Source organism: Psittacula echo (genome assembly GCF_963264785.1).
Source record: "Psittacula echo genome assembly, chromosome: 10".
Taxonomy (NCBI): Eukaryota; Metazoa; Chordata; class Aves; order Psittaciformes; family Psittacidae; genus Psittacula; species Psittacula echo.
The window spans coordinates 5,916,301-5,937,045 of NC_137741.1; positions in this window are offsets into that span (position 1 = coordinate 5,916,301).

Below are 20,745 nucleotides of genomic sequence, written 5' to 3' on the forward strand. Positions count from 1 at the left end.
TAACTATCCATAGATAGATAATCTATATTATGCTACGAACATAAAGTTCAAAGGCTTAATAACTTCCATACATATCCTGGTGGAAGAGAGCAAGGGAAGCTGAATTCAGAAGAATATGAAATGGCACAAAGCTCCTGCACATCACCCTTGTAAAATACACAGAGGTTGTAACACCTGTGTGTAGAACAGATAACCCAGAAGAAGAAACAAACAATATTAAAATCATCTAATGTGTTCATTATGATATCATTCCATCTGTATTCTTACATAATGGGCAGTATATGGCTGCCCAATAAAACCATCTGAAGTATCTGCTACCAAAAAAAAAAAAGACATTTAGCATTTAACATTTATTGGGAGCTTGGGTTTTCTTGAAAGTGAAGAAAACCCTGTAAAAAATGTTGTGGTTATGAAAATCTAATGTATGTTGGCTGAATATTCATTAACACTGAAGTATACACTCATGCAGTTAGCCTGCACCTTCCTTGGATCTCTGGGGATTTCGTTAACATGTCCTTTGGTTTGTGTGATGGGATTTGGGATGTTTGGTTGCTTGTCAGATTCTTGCTTGATCATGTCAACTCTTCATGGAAGTTTCTCAAATGCTGTGGTTTTAAGGTTCTTAAGATACTGCTCTTCTGTGGCCTTGGGGGCAGGGAGTTAGTTTTCAGTGTACTTTCAGAATAGGTATTTGCAGCATTTGAACTTGCTAGCTGCACTGCTGGCTAGTTAGACAAGAGCTGATTTGCTGTGGGCTTTGATTTGTAGTTTTGCGTTGAAGTTAATTCATTTACCAAGGACAATGATATGACGGAAAACCACTTTGTTGATTCTACTGAGTGGCCTTTTGCTATGGTAATTCTGTGGTTTGTGGGGAATTTCTATTTTCCTTTTAGTATCAGGAGGCAGGATGTAGTTAAATGAAAAGAGAAAGAAGCAAGCTTCATGTAAACTGAGGGTTTGAATAAATGCTTGCCCACAGGAGCACAAATATTTCACATTTTTCTAGTGTATTTTGTTTATATATATAAAAACCGTGGGGTTTTCCTTTATCATTAATTTTGCATCTCTTTTACAAATAATGGTAATCTTCCTTTAAAAAAAAAGTTGGCGACAATGAATTTTGAATACCATATTATTCCTTTTAATAAACAGAAATATGAAAGCTCTTGAAGTAAGGCATAGCAGCAACTGCCTAATTAAAATGGGGGGGTTGCCCTCTTTCCTAAGCACCCTCCAGCCTAGGTAGGACTCAGATTCCAGAACCTGGCTGACTCTTCCTTTGGTAAAGGCATGCAAAGTATTAGGTATGTAATTCCATCAGTTTGGATTGCTAGCCTAGGGTTGTTTCAAAGCAGGTGCTAGGAATAGGTGCATCAGTTAAATGCTCTGTGACGAGGGTGATTTATGGTGGGAGGGTTAAGGAAAAAAGAAAATTATCTCAAGTCAGATGAACAAAGGGAGGCTTTAATTAAGCATGTATCAAACACCAGCCTTTACAGACTCTCCAGCCACTGACTTGTTTGCTGTCTTCTACTGATACTGTTCTGCGCTGGCTGGTTGTACTAAATCCACGCAAAGGGACATATTCTGTGTTCCTAGCTAGCTTTTTATAATGATCAAGCTGGAATGACCTTTAAAAAGCCAGATAATATTTTATTTACCTTTTTTCTCCCATTTACTGCTAAATGTTAATGAAGGTAAGAGATTCAAATCCTTGCAAATAAAACATTTTAATTGACTTAAGTGTAACCATAACAGTAAATTGGCTACTTTATATGGAAAAGCTTTTCAGTTTTGTTGAAACGCACTGGTACAGTCCTTTCATCTGTCCATAGACTCAGAAATTAGTAGCAAATGTTTCCTTTGTTTCCAGTGACAGGGGGTTTGGGAATGTTTTGAGGATAGATTTCCCCAAGACTGGTGGCTGTAATCTCATGTTCCCCAGAGACACCTCCCTCCAGCCCTGACTGCTTGGTGTCCAGTATTAACCAGCTGCAGTCAGTCCTAGCAGCTGCTACAGTGCTTAAGATTTCTACTCCAGCTTTTCAAGATACCTGTTAAGATATGTCAAGCCTAAGTCTCATCTGTTGTCTAGCAATGTTGTCTAGCAGCGTTGCTGAGTTTGGCCTGGTTTTTCAGCTAGTCCAAACTTAATTGCACCGGTGCTTTAAGGTAAAATGAGCATTTTATTGCTGAATACCTGTTAAATGGAAACAGAGCACCACCACCACCCCCAACCTCTCCCCCATTCTCTTCCTAGGAAATTTCCTCCATTCAACGAGGGTGCCAAAGTTCACATCCCTCTGTGTGGGCTGGGGAAACGCTCCATAGAGCTGCAGGAAGCCTTTTGGTTTGTATGTTAACAGGATGGAGAGGGATGGGTGGATGAGTTATAAGGTTTAATCTTGCCTGCTGAACCACAGCTCCCTGACTGCAGTGGTGCTGAGAACCATCCTCCACTCTGTGAGCAGTCTGCAGCCTTGTCTGAGTTTGCTTAAAAGCCAGAGCGAAAAGAGGTGGTGGGGGTGAGCCGTTGTGTGTGCAGCAGTGCAGGAGCAGAGTGCCTGCAGCAACAGCAGCAGTGGGCCTTTCTGACAGACCTTTCCAAGTGAACAAGCCCTTTGAGACTCACAGCTTTTGCTCTTGGAGATCCTGAGGCTGTATCAGAGGTGTTCTGTCTTAGAAAGAACAAGCTTCTTAGAATGAGCCTCTGGAAACTCTTTTACAAGAATATTTCTCATTCTTTTCTTGTGTTCTGATGGGGGGAGAGCAGTTCAGACTGCAGTTGGTGTTGCTGAGATTAACTTGGATAACAGTGCAGTTAAAGAGAGCCTGTATGAATTGCTACTGACTATGCACTGAAGCGGTCAAAGTAACAACATGCTGACTCAAGAAATGAAAGACCAAATAAATTTGTAACTTTAGACCCATTTATTTTTTAGACAAAAGCAAAACATCTACTGATAAAGGCAGAGTCAAGAATCACAGAATTGTTTAGGCTGGAAAAGACCTTCAAGATCATCAAATTCAACTGTTAACCCAGCACTGCCAGTTCCACCACTAAACCATGTCCTTAAGTGCCATATCTACACTTCTTTTAAATACTGCCAGGGATGGTGACTCAGCCACTGCCTTAACATATGCTTAACAGCCCTTTCAGTGAAGAAATTTTCCCCAGTATTGAGTATAAACCTCCCCTGGTGCAGCTTTGAGGCTTGGGAAGTGGAGTCTTCTAAGCAGGTCACCCGCAGGTTACCTGGAGCTCAGAAACTCTGGTAACAGTCTTCATTAACCTGAATCCAGACAGCATTTCATGATCAGATTCTCACAATAAAATGCTTCATGCTTATGTAAAATTCTCTCAAACGATGAAGTATAATTCCCTTTAAAGAAAGTAAACCCTCTATAAATTAATAAAAATCAGCTCAGAAGTTTACAAGCTTAGCAAGGCCTGATACATATGACTCTGTTATGGTTAATCCACTCAAAATCACTTTTGTCACCACAGAGCCTCATGTTGCTCACATATTATCAGGAGCAGCCTGAGGAACACAGGGCTTACTAACGCCTTGTAAGAAAACATTTTGCAGGTTGGGGGAAACGTATTCTGTAGAAAACAGCACTAGTGATCCAGCGAGCAAGGTGCTTGGTCAAAGCTTTGTGGTCTTTTAGGAGCCTTTGAGCGTGACAGCAAGCTGAACTATCATCACAAGCGACTTAGCAAAGCTTGGAGGGCTGGAAGTTTGCTGTGTGCAGCTATTGGAAAATGAAATTTGGCAAAAGATTGGATTTCTCAGGATTTGTTCTGTAAATCAAACCAAAATCAGATTGAACCCTTAGAACAAAGGCAGATATATTTTGCATTTGAATATAAAACCTATCAAGTGGGTGGTGGGGAGAGAATGGGTAAATAAATACAAAACCTCTTAAGGGTTTCTTCCTGGGTTGGTTTCAAGAATGTCCCACAAAACAGGTTTTCATGGTTGTGTGGGGCAATGTGATGCCATTCAACTTTCTTTCCTTCCTTTAGAAATTCTGAAGAAACTGTTGAAAACAGCTTCTGGGCTTTTACTAAAATAGTTTCCAGAGATGAGGAAAATGAGAGAATGCATATACAATGTTAGACAAACGATCTGCTCATATATTGAAGCCTGGATTGTAAAATGACTGCTGTGCCTTCCAGTGAATGAATATTCAGTGCTTCCCTGCTGGGTTGGCTTTTCCTATTTGAACCAGCTACTGTTCTGCACTGTGATTCACTTGTTACCAAATTAAACTCTTTACACACATGGGAGATCCAACTTTATAAAGTCACAGTTTTGAAGTGCTTTCTGGTCAGCCCCTGGGCCTGTCACAATCTTCATAACGCGCTGAATTAAGTTTAAAATATCATCTGTGTGTGGTGTTTCTCTGGGCTGCTCAGCAGCCCTTGTGTACATCCCACATTTTTCCGTAGACACTGCATATCACTTAGCAACCCAGTGAAAGGCCCTATATGCATTGATTGCACACAATTGTCTTGATGGGGTGGAAGTGTTAAGTGAATAAACCCCCACAGGTGACCAGACGGTCATTCCTCTCATGTTGATAATCTGTTTACATCAAAATATTGTTTACTCAGCTCTCTGATCTCCAGGAATTTACATGAAGCTGAAAGAATACAGTTAACTCCCCACACTGGCACACAAGGATGAGCTGTGGTTGTTGCGTCCTCAGAGATGGATAGATTCAGAAGGGGAGGGTTGTTTTGTCTTTAACTCAGCTCTCCCAAATAAAGCATTAAAATGCATTTGACAGTTAACCACAGATGATAATGCAATCTTTATGCGTGGTTCCCATCATAATGGAGAAGTTACAAGGCTGTCACTACACTATAAAGAAGGAATCTTTCCTGCAGTCTTCGTTCTGTCTTTTCTGCTTTCCTCTTTGTAAGCGCTGTTACCAAATTACCTTTGGAGGAGTTTGATGGTTTACACTGATTTTTCTACACACAATAAACAGCTGAGCTTTTAAAATGACCTACAGTGTTTTCCCCAGGCGATTTTCCTCACCATAAAGTAGTCCAAAGAGCAAACATTATTTTAAATTCCTCAGGTGGGTTGGTTTGGGGTTTTTGGTTTTCAGTTTTGTTTTGCTACTTGTCTTCTCATTAATTACTGTGGTCGAGGGGTTGCCAAACCGCAGACAGACATTTCCACTGTTTGGTTTGTTGACAAAGACGTAACTTGCAAGGCAAAGAGAACTGTTTTCTGAGGGCTTTGGAAACTCAATCGAACAGTTTAATAGTTTATAGTAAAGAGCAAGCAGTTCTGAACCTTTTCTTTTTCTTTGCCAATTTGGACAATTGTGAAGGATTTGGTTGAAAAATCCTCCCCTTCAAAAAGATTCCTAAAGCACATACCCTGAAGTGGGGAAAGTGGCAGGAAAATTGCAATCTGATACTGTGATTTTTTTTTTGTTGTTATTTGTAAAGTTCGTACTGCAGCATCTGTCACAGTAAGTTAAAGAAGTTGTACTCAGGGAGCCAGTTATAGCTATGTTTTCTGTCTGTTTTTCCTAAGTAGCAAGATATTTTAGTCTGAATCTGACTCCTTATAGTCCCTTCATATAAACAGAGTTGTTTTAGGCTGTTCAATGTAGAAGCATGGTAAGAACTCGAGCAGGCCCTGGCAGTCACTGGTACACCACGTAGCAGCTGCATTGGCAGCACGGTTTAAGAATGTTGAGCTTGTGAAATGAGAGCCGGGCCACACACATGTACATGTCTTACTACAATGTGTGTTTTCTGAAGTCAATTTAAATCAATCTTTGCAAAGTCTGAAGAATAAATGATCTGGATTTCTCATTATGTTCCTCATCTTGCTGCCATTGAAGCCTGTGCATCCAGTCCTGGTCCACTGAAGAGAATAGTCTGATTGAATCAAACTGATCCTTGGTGAAGTCAATGGAGTTATGCCAGTGATTAATTTGGCCCATTAACTTCAATGCCATTTCTCAAGTGAGGAAGGCAGTGAGAATCTGACCCAGTGATGAAACACTCATTGCTTCAGCGAAAGCAACATTGGACCTGGAGTGGTTCAGCCCCGGATGGGGATGCAGGCACACATACAGGTGGGTTGAGGAGGTGGCTACAAGCCATTTCCCTCTCAATGGCTTTAGATGAAGCTAGGCTTTGTATACTGGAAGATAAAGTGGATAAATTACTTTTTGGCAGAATCACCTACAAACTCTGTCCTTCTGAACATTAACCAGGAAGCTGGTAGCTGTTGCCTGGTTCTACAGCTAAATGAATGGCTGCTCTTATAAACATTTCACTGTTACAAGTTGATTTTTTCACAGCATTAACTTTAACAACATGGGTGTTTGCTGTGGAATAAAACTTTAAATTGATATTTTGCTAGTTAAAACGAGTGAGAAAATAAAATGGAGCAAGAATTATGATGGATTCTGTGGTTAAATTGTCTTCTGACACATAGGGCCTTACCAAAAAATAAATGAGAAGGCCAGAAGAAAGTAACCAGTATTGTTCCTTAGGTTATGTTTTCCATCTTTACAGCGTGGTGAGTTTTATGTATTTCTTTATTAATTCTGTAATAAACCCGGTTACTCTTAGGTATCTGATACTGGTTTCAAGTACGTTGGTTTGGGTTTGTTTTGGGTTTTTTTAGTCTAGTTTACTACAAAATATTGACTTCACATCTCAAAAACTGTCGATTTCATGGGAATGCACAGGAAAATGCTAGGAGCAATCGGAGGAAAATCTGTTTTTCTTTCAGTCTTCCAAAAAACTAATTTGTATTTCTTTTTAATTGAAAAGAATCCAGGTTTAGATCCTTATTTTTGTGTGTTTCAAAGTTTGGTAGCTCAAGCCAAACATTTCCAAGGCTGTCTTTATAAAAAATTAATAACTAAATGGCACTTTTCCCCTGAAGAGGCAGTTTCTGACACCCTGTAGGTGATGTTCTTTGTCACTTACATTCCACTGTGTTCAGTCACTTTTTTTAAAATCATTAAATGGGGGGAATGTGACTAAATGTAAGGACTCTGAATTGTGTGCAGTGAAGGTATGTGGTAAGGAGCGGTAATGAAATTGCTGAACCTTTATTTGGCTTGTACTGCCTTGTGCTTTATTGTAAACCCTCTCTCAACCTAGAATATCTTTGTTTGCCTCCGTGGTTTTTTCCATTCTGACAAAATTCCAGGCCTTCTAAGTCTAATGATGTTGACATATTAAAATCGTAGGGAGAAGAATGTGAACTGAGCCCCTCCTTTTAGCTAAATGTTATCTGCTTAGGCTAATATTGCAATTGCCACCCACTGACATAATTTGTTTCACAGTCACAGCCTGGCAGCATGAATCAAATGTTGACATTCTAATTTCATGCACACATGGGTGTTTGGCTGAGGAGGCCTCAGCCTCTGAGCCGTTCACACCATACCTGTGTAAATCAGGGAGACAAGGCCCTTTCACAGCTGCCCAAAGGGAAGTTGCTACCTTCTTGGGAAGTGCAGGGCTAGTTAAAGCCCTGAAGCCCTTTGTGCGCTGGCAGGAGCTGTTAACTTGGGGCTGCACCAGCGTGCTGGACAGGCACCTTTACAGGAAGAATTGTACTCAAAAATAAATGTTTATTTTCTTATTCAGGGTGTTTAACAGATTTTTCTCATATAGAAGAGATGGCTTCGTTCTCAAAACTGTCCAAATATTTCCACTGCAACTGTTTCTGTCCAAGGGGCTTAAACGCAAAAGCTGTTGTGGCTTTGCTGCTGGGGGCTGGAGGCCATGAATGATGCTTGTGAAGATATTTCACCAAAGTGCTTCAGTTCTGACTCCAGGCAGCCACCGCTCAGGCTAAAATGAAATTCAGCTTCAATATGCACCTAATCTTTGAGTTCTGGCCAGAGGGAAAAATGCAGTCAACTTCTGACACCCATCGGCCAGACACTGGTCAGAGGCTATAAAGCTTAAATATTCTTCTCCCTTTTCCTTGTAGTCTTGTATGCTTTGTCCCTGGGAACAGTGTGAGGCTGTCATCCCAAAGAGGAACCTAACCTTTTGGCTGGGGTTAGTTTGCCTTTGCTACAGGAAGGGAGGAAGGTGCCCCTGGCACAGGGCACATGAGGTGAGCTGTGGAGGTGGCTGAGGGAGCTGCCCTTGCTGGCAGGGACCGCTGCCTCCCATGGCTTCTCTCCTGTCACAGCAGAAAGCCTGGCTCTTTGTGGCTGTTGTGTGGCCAGAGTGGGATGCCTTAGGGACAGCTCTGGCTGGCTGCTGTACCTGGAAACGGCCTATGCTGCCTGCAGCTCTGAAGAGACTTGCTTCTTTTCCCACTTTGGTAAATATCAAGTACAATCCTGAGCCTTTCTTGGGACAGTCATGGCAAAGTCAGCGCCAGAAACATAGCTTTTCATTACAAATACAGTTAAAATCTTGCAAATATCAAAACCATGGGGTTTTCTGTCTCTGGTTTGTAGTTTTGTTCCACTTCCATGCAAAGTACAGTTTGTTGTAGTGAAAGAGCAGATTTATTTTGCTTTGAAGAAAGTCCTTTGTTTTTCTTGAAAGGCACCCAAAAGTCACGGCAAAGCCAAAAGAATGGCTGTGAATAGTTATTCACAGATGTAGAGGCACTCCACAATAGCACATCTCAGAAACGTTCCCAGAGCTTCATGGTGGAATCCCTGAGGAGGATGCCAAAGAAGTTGTTGTGGGGCTTGGTGGCACCTGATTATTGAACAACACAAACTGTCAAACAGAAAAATACCTGCTTGCTGCCTTCCCAATTCTGTGTGTGTTGGGAAGTGCTGAAAGGTCTGGATTGTTATTAAGTCCTGATGAGAATAACTGGTAGTCACGAACCATGTGACCCTTCTCTGTTTCAATTCATTGTGGTCCAGAACAGACTGTGGCCAGAGTCCAGTGCTTTGGCATCCTTGGATCAGGGGAGAGTGCTTAGCCCTGGATCTGACAGGAGTGCCATGAACTGAGCTGTGTAACAATATACAGATCTCCTGTCCTCTCTGGAAGGATTCCAGACATCTTTTTTCAGGATGTATATGTGCAGCCCACTGATACGCTGTCTACACTGAACTAGACCTAGCTGGCATGTGCAGTACTGCAGTTAGTGGAAAGGGAAGAGATTTTAGCCAAGACATTTGGATAAGTCCTTGTGTCTGAGATGTGCCAGGTCTTTAAAGTCCATTCAGAGTAAAAAGGAGCTTGGTTTTTTAGTCCAAGAGAATGACACTCAGCAAATTGTGCAGAAGTGAATTCATCTCTCTCCACAGGATGGGGGGCTGAGTAAACCCTGCTGGTATGAGATGTGCTGTTTCGGGGGCGAGTGAACATTCCAGATGGGAAGTTTAGGGTGCAGAGCTGCTCCAAGCACAGCTCCCACTCAGCCAGTGGCCATGCCAGCAGCCCCAGCTTTTCTTTCGCCATTCGGCAGCAGTTCATGGGAGTATTGTCCTTAGTGTTGATGAATGTTGTTTGCATGCCCAGAGCTGTTTAGCCCAGGCTCAGCTGGGTCTTTTTGCCTTCCATCAGTGGCAATTCCTTAACAGGTATCAAATACAGGCTCTTATAGGGAGCAGCTTCCCCAGGTCACATTCCTGTGGATCATATGGCTCAATCTGGGACTTTTTTGGTCATTGCACGGGTTTAGTTATGCTTATTGGCAAAAAAAGTCTTTGTCTAAAAAAAGGACCCGAGGCAAGTTATTTTTTTCTTAACATACATGCCAGGTGATCTCCTTTTAGACAAGATAGAGTGCAGGGCCTCTGCGAGTTAGAGTTTAGTCAGTCATGCAGTTTCTACACAGTTGGGGCTACCTGAGCTGGGCTCAATTCCATGGTTTCCATCATCAGGGATACAAGAAGTCAGCAAGCAAAGCGAGGTATTGTCCAGCTTTTCTGTCACTGAAAGCACTGAGCAGGGTCTGTCTACTCTGAACAAGTTTCAAGATTCTGGCAAGATTTAGTATCGGTAGTTAGAAGAAAATGATCTTTTGATAGGAAAAGGAAACAAACTGGATGTGGATGGTGCAATGGGTCTAGCTGGTAAATTATGATACTGTTTGTTTGTGCAGCTCCCTGTCATTGAATTTCAGAATCCAGACATGCTGGATGTTTTTGTGGCAACCTACAACTTCCCTATCTCCTTGTGCTCACATACACTTACAACAGAAGGAAAAAACCTAGGCTAATACTGTTGATGCTCTGCCTGCAGGGCCATGTGTCAGCATTTGTATTTCTCCCAAGAGGCATTAGTGGGTTTTTTTGCACTGCCTATGGTCTTCCATATGCTCTGAAGCAGCCCTCTGGCTTGCCCTTGAGACCTTCTCTTCCCCACCTGCTCTACATGTCTGCAGGCAGGGATCCTCACACTGGCTTCAGCCCTAAAAAGCTGCCCTATTCCTGCCCATTCACTGCTGTCTGGTGTTGTCTGAGCCTGGACTTGCCCACTTGACCTTGGCTTTGCAGGAGATGTTATCAGTGTTTACTAAGCAAAGAATAATTAGGAGTTATTTTGGTTTGGTTTTGTTTTTCTTTCTCACTGTTTTATTTATCTGTTTGTTTGTTTTCAGCCATCTGGTTAGGCCAGAAGGAGAGAGCTGGAAGGGAGAGGTTTTTGGTTTAGATGTTTCTGAATAATGAGAACTTGGCAGCGGAGCTCCGTGAGCATCTTACAGAGAAGAAGCCTTATCAGCTGGCAATCTGCTCTTAGTTCCTGATGTTGGCTGGTGTCTTACCAAACTGCAGCCAAAATAATTGAGTTTCACGTTGAACTTTAAAATTCTTTCAGAAAACCAAACTGTAACTTGCAGCATTTCAGCCTGCTTAGGTAAGGCCAACAGAGGGAAGGAATGTGCTGCATAGTCATATTGCTGAGGAGGCAGAAGCAGACAGCTCACCAGGAAGCCTTGCTGTGAAGAAGCCTGCAGTGGTCTGTGGGCTGCTCTGGGTGCCATTGCATTCCTGTGGGGCAAAATGCAGGGCAGAGAAATGCAGGCACATACACCAAGACCAGGGTTAGAGCAAATGGAACCTGAGAGTTGATCGAAGCATTTAAAATCTCTTAAAAAATTTTTTTATTCCATTAGGTTGAACATATATTGTGTGGATTAGAGAACATGATCAGCTGGGCCAATCTCCTAAATCAATTAGGACTTGAAGGACTTAGTAGCACATTTAGAGGGGCTTAGTGGAAAATTCTGTCTTGTAATTTCCACTGAAGTAGCTCATGTGAGAGATGCAGAGATGCTGTCTGTGAAACAGAGGAGGAAAAAGCAGTAAAAAAGAAGGTAGGGAAAATAGTTAAAATATAAGCCTGAGAATAAAAAGACATGGTGATGCTGTTTGCCCATCTCATTCATGAAAGCTTGTGTCACTGAGAGCAATTTAGATGACTCTATTTGCCTCAATTTCTTTAGAATTTGGGTAAGAAATTACCTCCCTTCATGCAATGCTGAGTATGATTGTTTTATTGTCTGAGAAGGGTTGTGCCACAACAAATCATTGCTTATGCTACAGAAGACTCCATGTGACTCTGTATGTCTCTGTTAGGTACCAGAGTCCAAGCCTTGTTTACAGGAGTCTTAGGTGTGTTTGCTAAGTTGTAAGCTGCCGGGGGCAGGTTTACAGGGATGGGAAGTGATAAACTGCCCTTGGCAGGCTCCTTGGCTTGGCCCGCACCAGCACTGCTGCACTGTTCCTGGCCTTCAGCTAATCACAAGCAGCCAGCCTGAGCGTGCTTGGACCGACCCCCCCAGAAATGCTGGTGCCAAGGTTAGCACTGGCACAGCCATCTCCAGTGTCTATAGCCCAAGCCCAGCAAGCTGGTCATTTCCTAATGCTGATACATTTCTCTTGGCAATAGGGACACTCCCAGCCTGGCAAAGATGCACAGAGGAAGCCTTATGAAAATTAAAATGTCACAAAGTTTAGAAAAGCAATGTCTGGATCTCAGGATGATGGGTGTGCTGGTTATAGCAGAGGAAAAGGGAGTGTGTAACAGAGGGTTACATTTGGCACTGTCCTTTATGCCAGCAGGGTTGCATATGTTATTAAGCATGCCCACCTTGAGCATCTAATGGTTTATGCAAGGATTTGTGTTCAGATATCTGAGGGTGAACTTAATACATCCTTTCTGATCCTTTGTTCTTAAGTATGTAAGACTCCTCAAGACCTGCATTACAGCAGGCCAAGTCGCTGGTTTCTTTCCAAGTAGCACAAAAGCCAAAAAGCCCCAAAGTTTCAGGTGGAAGTATGATTCTGCTGTAGTTGAGAGTATGAGTGCAAGTATTTTTGGAAGGAGCTTCCTGAGATGTGAGGAATTTTACATGCCTTTTGGTAGTGGCAAAGTATGTCCTTAGAGAGCCAGGTTACTGTAACCTTACTATCTTGTCTGTCTTGACTTACTTATTCTTCTTATAAGGATAACACGTAGCAATTTCGAAAGCTCATAGTAACTTGTGAGCAGCAGGGCCTCTTTCTCCTGCTCCTAGCTTTAGCCAAATAAATCTCTATATTTCAGGATGAAATGAAATTAGAAATAATGCCACTTCTCCTCTTATGTAGTTTCCTGCCTGAATAATCTTTTATTTTTATGTGCACTTTGAGTGTAGTACTTGAATTTAAGGTAGTAAACAAAAATTTCAAGCGAGGGATTAAAAAAACCCCCTAGTTCTGTGTTCTCTCCATTTGTCTTCCCTTTGTCCTTAATCTTGATTTGCCCTGTAGGTTAGTCTTACCATAAAGACAGTATGAATGACTGTCTCAGCGCCTTTCCTCATTAATGCTGCAGGAAATTGATGAGTAGATCTCTGGAACTGTAGGTTCTTTTGGCAAGAATTATAGCCCCTATTTATTTTGGAGGGACCCATGTGGCTTTCTAAGTAAATATATGTTAAAATTTTCCCCAAAAATAAACAGTACAAGTAATTGCTTGATATATGAAGTTGACATTTTGGCTTTGTGATTTGCTATGATATGTAAAAATTTAATTTCCTCTTGGAAAGATGCTACTGCAGAATTGTAGGTAAATTAAAATCAGCGGTTTATTCAGAAGGTGAGTAATAGACTCTCTTTTAATATATCAATATTTATTCTGCAGCTTCTCAGGTCTGCCCAGATACGTGCCATCTAATGCTAAATGTGTGCTTGGCTGTGATATTACCTTTGTTTGTAATTGGAATGGATAAAGATTGATGTAAGTGTCTTGCATATACTCGCTCTAGACAGGATCTGTAAATAGCATTGCATCAGATACCAAAAGAACACACAAGAGTTTTACTCTGGGCATTTTATTCAGCAGGTCCGTTCCCTTACTCGCTGTTAGGCACTCAAATAAGTATATTTGTATTTGAATTCTAAAAATCACAGGATTAAGTATAATTCTGTAAGTTTCGGGAGGCTGTGTCTGCTGTTCCATCTCTGCCTTGAAGGAATCTGTTGGAGGTGTACTATATTCATACTTGCTTCTTTTTATGCATCTTTATTTTAATTATGCTTAAAAACGGAGACCCAGAAAGAGAAGTAGATGGCTTAATACACCAAGCACCCTTTGACATGCTGAGGTGCCCAGTGAACTGACACTGATAAAGCTTTGGACACATGCCACCTTATTAAAAGTAATGGGAGCGAGCTAGTGGCAGCACTGTGGAGAGGAGGAGGGGGACAGGAGGTTCTGGAGAGAAGCCTTCTCCTCCTTTAAAGGCATAAGCACCTCAGGAAACACGTTCCAACAAAAGATAGCTTGAAAACAGGAAAACAGCAAAATTAATGGAATTATTCTGATTTTTTTTCCGGAGAAAATCTGGCTGCAAAGCTTAAAAAAAAAAATTAAAAAAAATCGTTTAATAATAAAATTTATGAAATCCGTCATGATTTTGTGTTTTACAGTTAATAATAAGGTTCAGCAGTATAATGATAATATCCATGCTAATCATAGAAAACCTATTGCTCTGGGTTTGTTATTCAGTTGGATACTTTTGTTGACTAAAGACATTTAGTTGCTTCCCCGAAGTCCGAATGTCTGAACAGTTGGCTTTGGATCATAGTCTGAATTTGGCTGTCACTGAGTAATATGCGATTCAAATGTTCTTCTGTTATTATATGGACAGAAGAGAAAATGTATTTAAATTTGCCATTAGTTTTAAGGCTATTTTGTGAAATTGGAACATCTGTGTTAGCTCTCATGAAAGGAGTTTTTTCCTATAACACACTGATCTCTCTGTATATTTTGATGTATTGAGCAGGACTCCAGTTTAAGAGCAGCAAACTAGATTCTGCTTTACAAGATTTGCTTGCCCTCTGACCATTTTGGTTTTGCCAAGAAAAATGGTCACAAATCTGCCTCTTCAAACTCACTGGAGAAAGTTTAAATGTTGGAAAAAATAAACGTATTATAATTATTCTAAGAGATATTTGTATCCCCTGTTCCCTACTTAGTATTTGAACTGTGAGTTCTGTTAGGTGATTGTGATTGGTCTTAGACGTTGGCTGCTCTGGAGTTTCTGTCTCTTTTTTGAATGGCACAAATTCCTACAGATCAATTCATGCAAGCGTGTGCACGTGTGACTGCAAATTCTTTTCTTCCACCATTTTGACTTCATTCAAATTCTGGTTTTTCAGGAGTAAATCTGGCTGCAAAGCTAGAAAACATCAAGAAAAGCACGAACCCTTAATAATGAATAAGATCTGTCATGATTTAATGTCCTACAGTTCATAGTAAGGCTGAGTCTTATCTGAATTATTATCATTTTCTGAATGTCTAGAGAAGGTCAGAAACATGTAGCACAAATACTACATTTGTTTTAAAGTTTGCTGTACTTTTCTGGCAGGCATTTCTCTATTACTGTATATTCCAGAAGCCTTGACTTAATCTTTATAGCCATGGAATTCTTCTAGTGACCATGGGACCAAGCCTTAGCTGAGTGGAACTGGCTGAAGCTAGAGGATTGCCATGTGAACCGGGTATTCTGATCCAAAGGAAAGCAGATTTTTGCTGGCTCTAGTGAGTTCATTTCAATCAACATACGTTCAATTTCCTTAAGAGTAAAATATTAGCCTGCCTTTTGCCAGCACTTTCAGTAAGATTGAGTCCTGGCCTTCCATACTACAGCAATTAGCTCTACAGAACGACTCTTATTAATTCATCTTCCTACTGTGAGCATGAAAGTGGGAGATGTTTAAGCCAATGCTTGGATTGTCATTTAAAGCCATGAAGTAGGTTCCTTAAATGATAGTTTACCCCCAACACTGAGATCCTGTTACCACAAATCTGCCAGGCATTCCTGTGTCTTTTCACAGCATGTACAAGCCTGGCTTTGACATACTGATAGGAGAGCAGAACTCTGTGTCACAGGGCACCCTAGTGTTCTTCAGGACTTGGACTGCAGGTCCCCTGGGCATTAGCAGCGGTGTCACTCCTGCAGAAGCATAGTAGTATAGCTCCTGTTTAGCAATTTGTGTATAAAGGAGACAATTCACCTTGTTCTGTGGAACAGATGCTTACAGCTGCTTAATGCTCAATGGATTATAACAAAGTTAGTGAAGTCTTCAGTAGTAATAGGAGCTCAAGGCGGTGTTGATCCTTCTGTGGATACCCTCGGTAATGCTGGCATGATGGCATATGTAGGCACACTGTGAGCTGAATCCTAGTGAAAATAGTGCATCAACTTACAAGATGTTTGGCTTTTTCTTGGTTGCATCCGATTCCTCATGGGGTTTGCAGGGAGACCACGCTGTTGAAGAAAGAGGCAGGAATTAGAAGCAGGTGGAAAGTCAGTGGGTCAGGGTGCCGTGGAAGCTGCTGGCTCTAGATTGTGAAGCTATACCTTTGAGAACTGTTTCTTTGGAGCCTTCTGATACGTTTGATACTTGATGAAAACTTTTAGGGAAGCTTTCCTTCAAGTTAAGTCCTTGCTGCGAACTGCACATACATCATCACAGACTCTGTGTTCTGGTGACTGACGGGGATAGGAGACATTTACTCGTATCCTTCCTTAAGGAAAAAAAAATCAAACATACTTTCATCCTACTGGGTAGGCAGCATTTTATGAGGAAAATTTAAGAAATTAATTAACTATAACAGAGTTTCACCTCTTTAACCTTAGCTCTTGAGCAAACCTGAGCTAAATAAACATCTGACCATTCCATCTCTTCCACTTAAGGTTAACTTGAGTTTATTATTCAGGCTACTGCCCTTGTGTATTAGGCAAAGCATAAATTATGCATACTAATTACCTTGGATGGGCCATGGCTTTAATGAATTCTTTTAATTAAACTGCAACACAGTGGTTTTGTAGAGGATGGTCTATATTTCATCCTTAAACTATGTAACCTTCATCTTTGGAGAGATCACACATTTGAATAGGTTTAATTCATTTAAGTAGTATATACAAAGAGAGCCCACCCTTGCCATCACTGGGAAATTAGGACAATGTTTGTGTTCTGTGGCAGTGCTAGGAAATGGGATTCTTCAATGAAAAGTTACAATCCTGGTGGGAAGGCAAGAGCTGACACACAGGAAAAGGAAGGGCAGCCTTTAAGGACTAGCGTTCAAGAATGGTGTAGTACTGGTAATTGCCAAACCAAACACAAATAGATCATTTCCCAGGATATCTCATGTTCTTGGTGTTTAGGTTAGTGGCAAACCAGCAGAATTATCTGTGTCCCCAGTATCATAGAATCATAGACTGGTTTGTTCTTTCGGAGTGGCTTTGGCTTCCTTCTGAAAAATTACAAGGTCAGAAAAACTCAGTGTAACAGTTACACTGTTACCTGGAAAGGGTTTATCCCCAGTGGCAGCACCCATAGCTTACTAGCAGGAATAGCAGCAGAGGCCAAATGGTACATTTGGTTTTAGAGTGTTGAAAACAAAGCATGGTATATTGCTCCCTCAATTACTTTGTCCCTGGCCCCACGTGTGAAATCTGGAAATACATGTGCCTTTCTCTTCTGCTTTCTGCTGGAGTTTATTATTTTGTTCTTGTAATGTCCCTGCTCTTGGCAGTTCTGAGGATTCTGTGGCTTCCCAGAGTCCAAGGAATAAAGATGGTCATCGGATGCGCATCAACCGACAGACAAGCTAAGTACTTGTTAAAAAGAAGTCTGGTTGCTGTTTTAGTGTATTTACAAAAGAAAACAGCAAAGGTTGCTTGTCTTGTCATCTATTCTCTTCCATCTATCCAGGTCACCTTCCTCTAGGGTCCATAACAAACAGAACTGCAAAGGGTGTCCCTGGCCAGTTATGCTGGCACGTGTCCCCTCCTCTTTCCCCATGGATCTACTGCGATACTGTGTCCTTTCCTCTGCAGCTCATGGCTCAGTTTGCTGCTTGTGCACCACCAGGACACATTGCCAGGAGTAAATGGGAATTTTCTATTGTAAATTCACTGTATGCAGAGAGCTTCATCTCATGCTTATCCTTTGGTTCTGCCATCTTTCTTTAGTGTTGTTACTTATTGTTGCTTCCTCTGAAAGGAATATCTGTCCTATACTGTTATTTGTGTAGTTATCTCCTACCACAGAAACCACCTCTAGTGATATATATAGGAAGCCCTTCCAACCCAAACCACTCTAGGATTCTAATAAGGCAGGAATAATCACGCCCTGTGCATTCAGTGCATCCAAACTATTTTTCCATGTTTACACACTATGTAACCTGAGGTATGATATGAAGAGAAATGGCCAATTTGCTGTATATGTGACATTGACCTAACTTTTAAGATTTGTGTAAAAATTTGGAAGTTTGCTGCTGGACTCTGTTCTTAGTTTTTTTGGAGGTCTTCTGTGGCAACACCTGTGTTCAACATTTAGTAATAAAAAGCAAAGTCTTCAGTTACCATGAAAATGAGTTAAAATGCTTGTGCTCATAATATGTAACCAGTTTTAGTCCATGTAGACAGAACCAGATTTTAGAAGGTTGGAAAATATTGATTTGCTGACATGCAAATGATGCATCTCTCATTACCTCCTGTTTGGGGAATGAATTTTAGTATGCACTTTAGACCAGATTTAATCTCATCTGCACTTCCTTGGGTGAATGCTCAGTTCAGGCTTTGCTTTTCATTGCAGTGATTCCTGTGTGATTTCAGTCATTCCTTGGTGCCATTATTTGCCATAGGCTTGCCTTCCTCACAGTGCCTGCAGGACATGCTCATATATAGCATATGTTTTGACAAGCCATCTGGTTTCAATAGGTTTCCCAAGTGCCTGCTTTCTGACAACCTGTCTTTTTGGCAGCCACCAGTGCCTACAAACCCTCTGTCTGGCTTTCTGTATGGGTCAGAGATTCTTACTTTAGCATGGAAATGTTAACATGTGGTAAAGAATAAGCAGCTTATGGAACCAATGGGACATTATTTGTATAGGGAAAGGGATTGAAACCAAAGGCCTCAGCACAGTTCCCATGAGTGTCCCTGTCTGACCTGTGCAGGTGAGTGAGGTGGGTTTCATATGCTTCCTGTCTGGGCACGGTGCCATGATAACATCAGGGTCTCAGCACCGGCAACCAAGAACCCATGTGCAGCATGTGGATCACAGCTATTCAAAGGCAGCGTTGCTCCGAGGGGTTAATTCAGTAGCCACCTGTCTTACACCTGCCCATGTAATCATCAGAGAAGCTGGTCATGACTCCTGCAGCTTTTTAACCCCCACAAAAGAACAGAGTTAGCAGAATGAAGAAAATTGCAAGCCATGTTTCCTTTTTTTTCCAACTGGCATGGAGAGTCAGTTAAAAAGCTGTGCTGCTAGCTGACAAAATGGGTGCTAAGCAAATCCAAGGAATCCATAAGCAGAAATAAATACAAAAGCATGGTCACTTACTAAGTTATTTGAAGTTATGTCAGCAGTTTAGATGGGAGAACAGTAATGGGGGGGATTTTCCTTTCTGCTTTCTATATTACAACATAGTGAGATTACACTGTTCCTGGTACTCATGACAGCTAGTTGAAAGCCTGCATAGAAATACTACTCACACCTCCCTCTTGTAACATTCTGAAATTGTGATGTAGCTTTGATCGTCCTACACACTGAACCTGCACTTGAGCAGATCATCTGGATAAGAGAGATGTTTGTGCATTCTTCTTGTTTAAACCTTCACATTTCTAAACCTCTGCTGAGCAGAAATTAGTTGGCCTATTCTTTGACTTGCAATAATACAGTTAGAAGACAGATGCAAAAATGAGACCAACCGTCGTATCAAACAACTCATTTCTGCTTTGCCAGTCCCTGGCAGACAGTACCTGTGCTAGGCTCAGTAGTTATTTCAGCTTCGCAAAGGGAAGACAGGGAATTGCTTAGCCAAACTTGATGCTTTGGCTTCTACACCGATCGTCTTATAGACTGACTATCTTCTACCTCTGAGTGAGCAGCCCCTTGCAGTTCCTTGATGGACTTTGCAGCTCTGGAAACAGTCACACTAGTAATTCTAAAACTAACCTCAGAAACCTAATTGGAGATCAAAGGAGCTCTGTATCCATTTGGTTATAAACCTCAGCTGTAAAACTGTACTCCAGTTATGGCAGTAATGGGGGGAACAGGCAAAGCCTGTAACAGGATACCCATTTGGAAAGAACCTGAGAACTGGAAGTCAGTTACCTACCTAGGAGTTGAGATCTAAGACTAAAGCTTTAGAATTATCTTTGAAATTATGGTTTGAGCCTTACACAAGTTTGGTTTGTGTATAAAAATAATTCATTGAATTATTTCAATTAATACATCACTTTTATCTACCAGCATTTATTGGTGAAAGCTTCGTGCCTCTTGTTTCAAACACTGAGATCCCTGAAAAACTTGGCACATCAGGAGCTTTATAACGTAGCTTCTCCAGGTGTCAGAGTCCCGGGGTGATGTGTTATCTGCTGTGGAAAGCTCATTCCCAAATTCCTGTAGAAAAGGTTAACTTCTTGGTTGCTTTTTCAACAGTAATTCATTCATCAGTGGCAGAACTCAAGATCATCACTTCAAACAGGCAATTTGCAATGCTCTTTCTCCTTTGGTTTCACATTGTAAAGCGAAGAGTTCCTAGTTTGGAACCTTCGGCCTGAAAGGGTGAAAGAGCTATTGTAAGAATTCTCTAGAAATGACCTCATATGTATGAAAGTAAAAAGATTGTAAACTCTGTATGCTTGTAAAGTGCTTCTCTTGTGCATGCTGTGAGTACCAAACACAAACATAAGTATATAGACTATTTTCTGACAAGTCTGGAATCTCAAAATTAGTTATCCCAAGCTTTCTGCAATCAGCAGGAATATGTACACACAATAGGCACGTGCGGTCCCCCAGGTAACTACATTTTCCTTTTCATGTCTCATACTGATGCTGAAAGTAACGTGGTGGTGAAATGGTGTGGTGGGGTGACCCTGGCTGGCTGCCTGGTGCTCCCCAACACTGCTCTATCACTGCCCTCCTCAGCTGGACAGGGGAGAGAAAATGCAATGAAAGGCTCCTGGGTTGAGATAAGGACAGGGAGAGATCGCTCAGCAGTTACTGTCACAGGCAAAACTGACCTGACTTGGGAAAAAAAAGTAATTGAATTTAATTTACTACCAATCAAATCCAAGTAGGATAATGAGAAATAAAACCAAATCTTAAAACGCCTTCCCCCACCCCTCCCTTCTCCCCAGGCTTACCTTTACTCCCGATTTTCTCTATGTCCTCCCCCTGAGCAACACATCCTGCCTCACCATGAGCTGCACCACGGGCTGCAGGGGAACGTCTGCTCCACCGCCTGGAGCA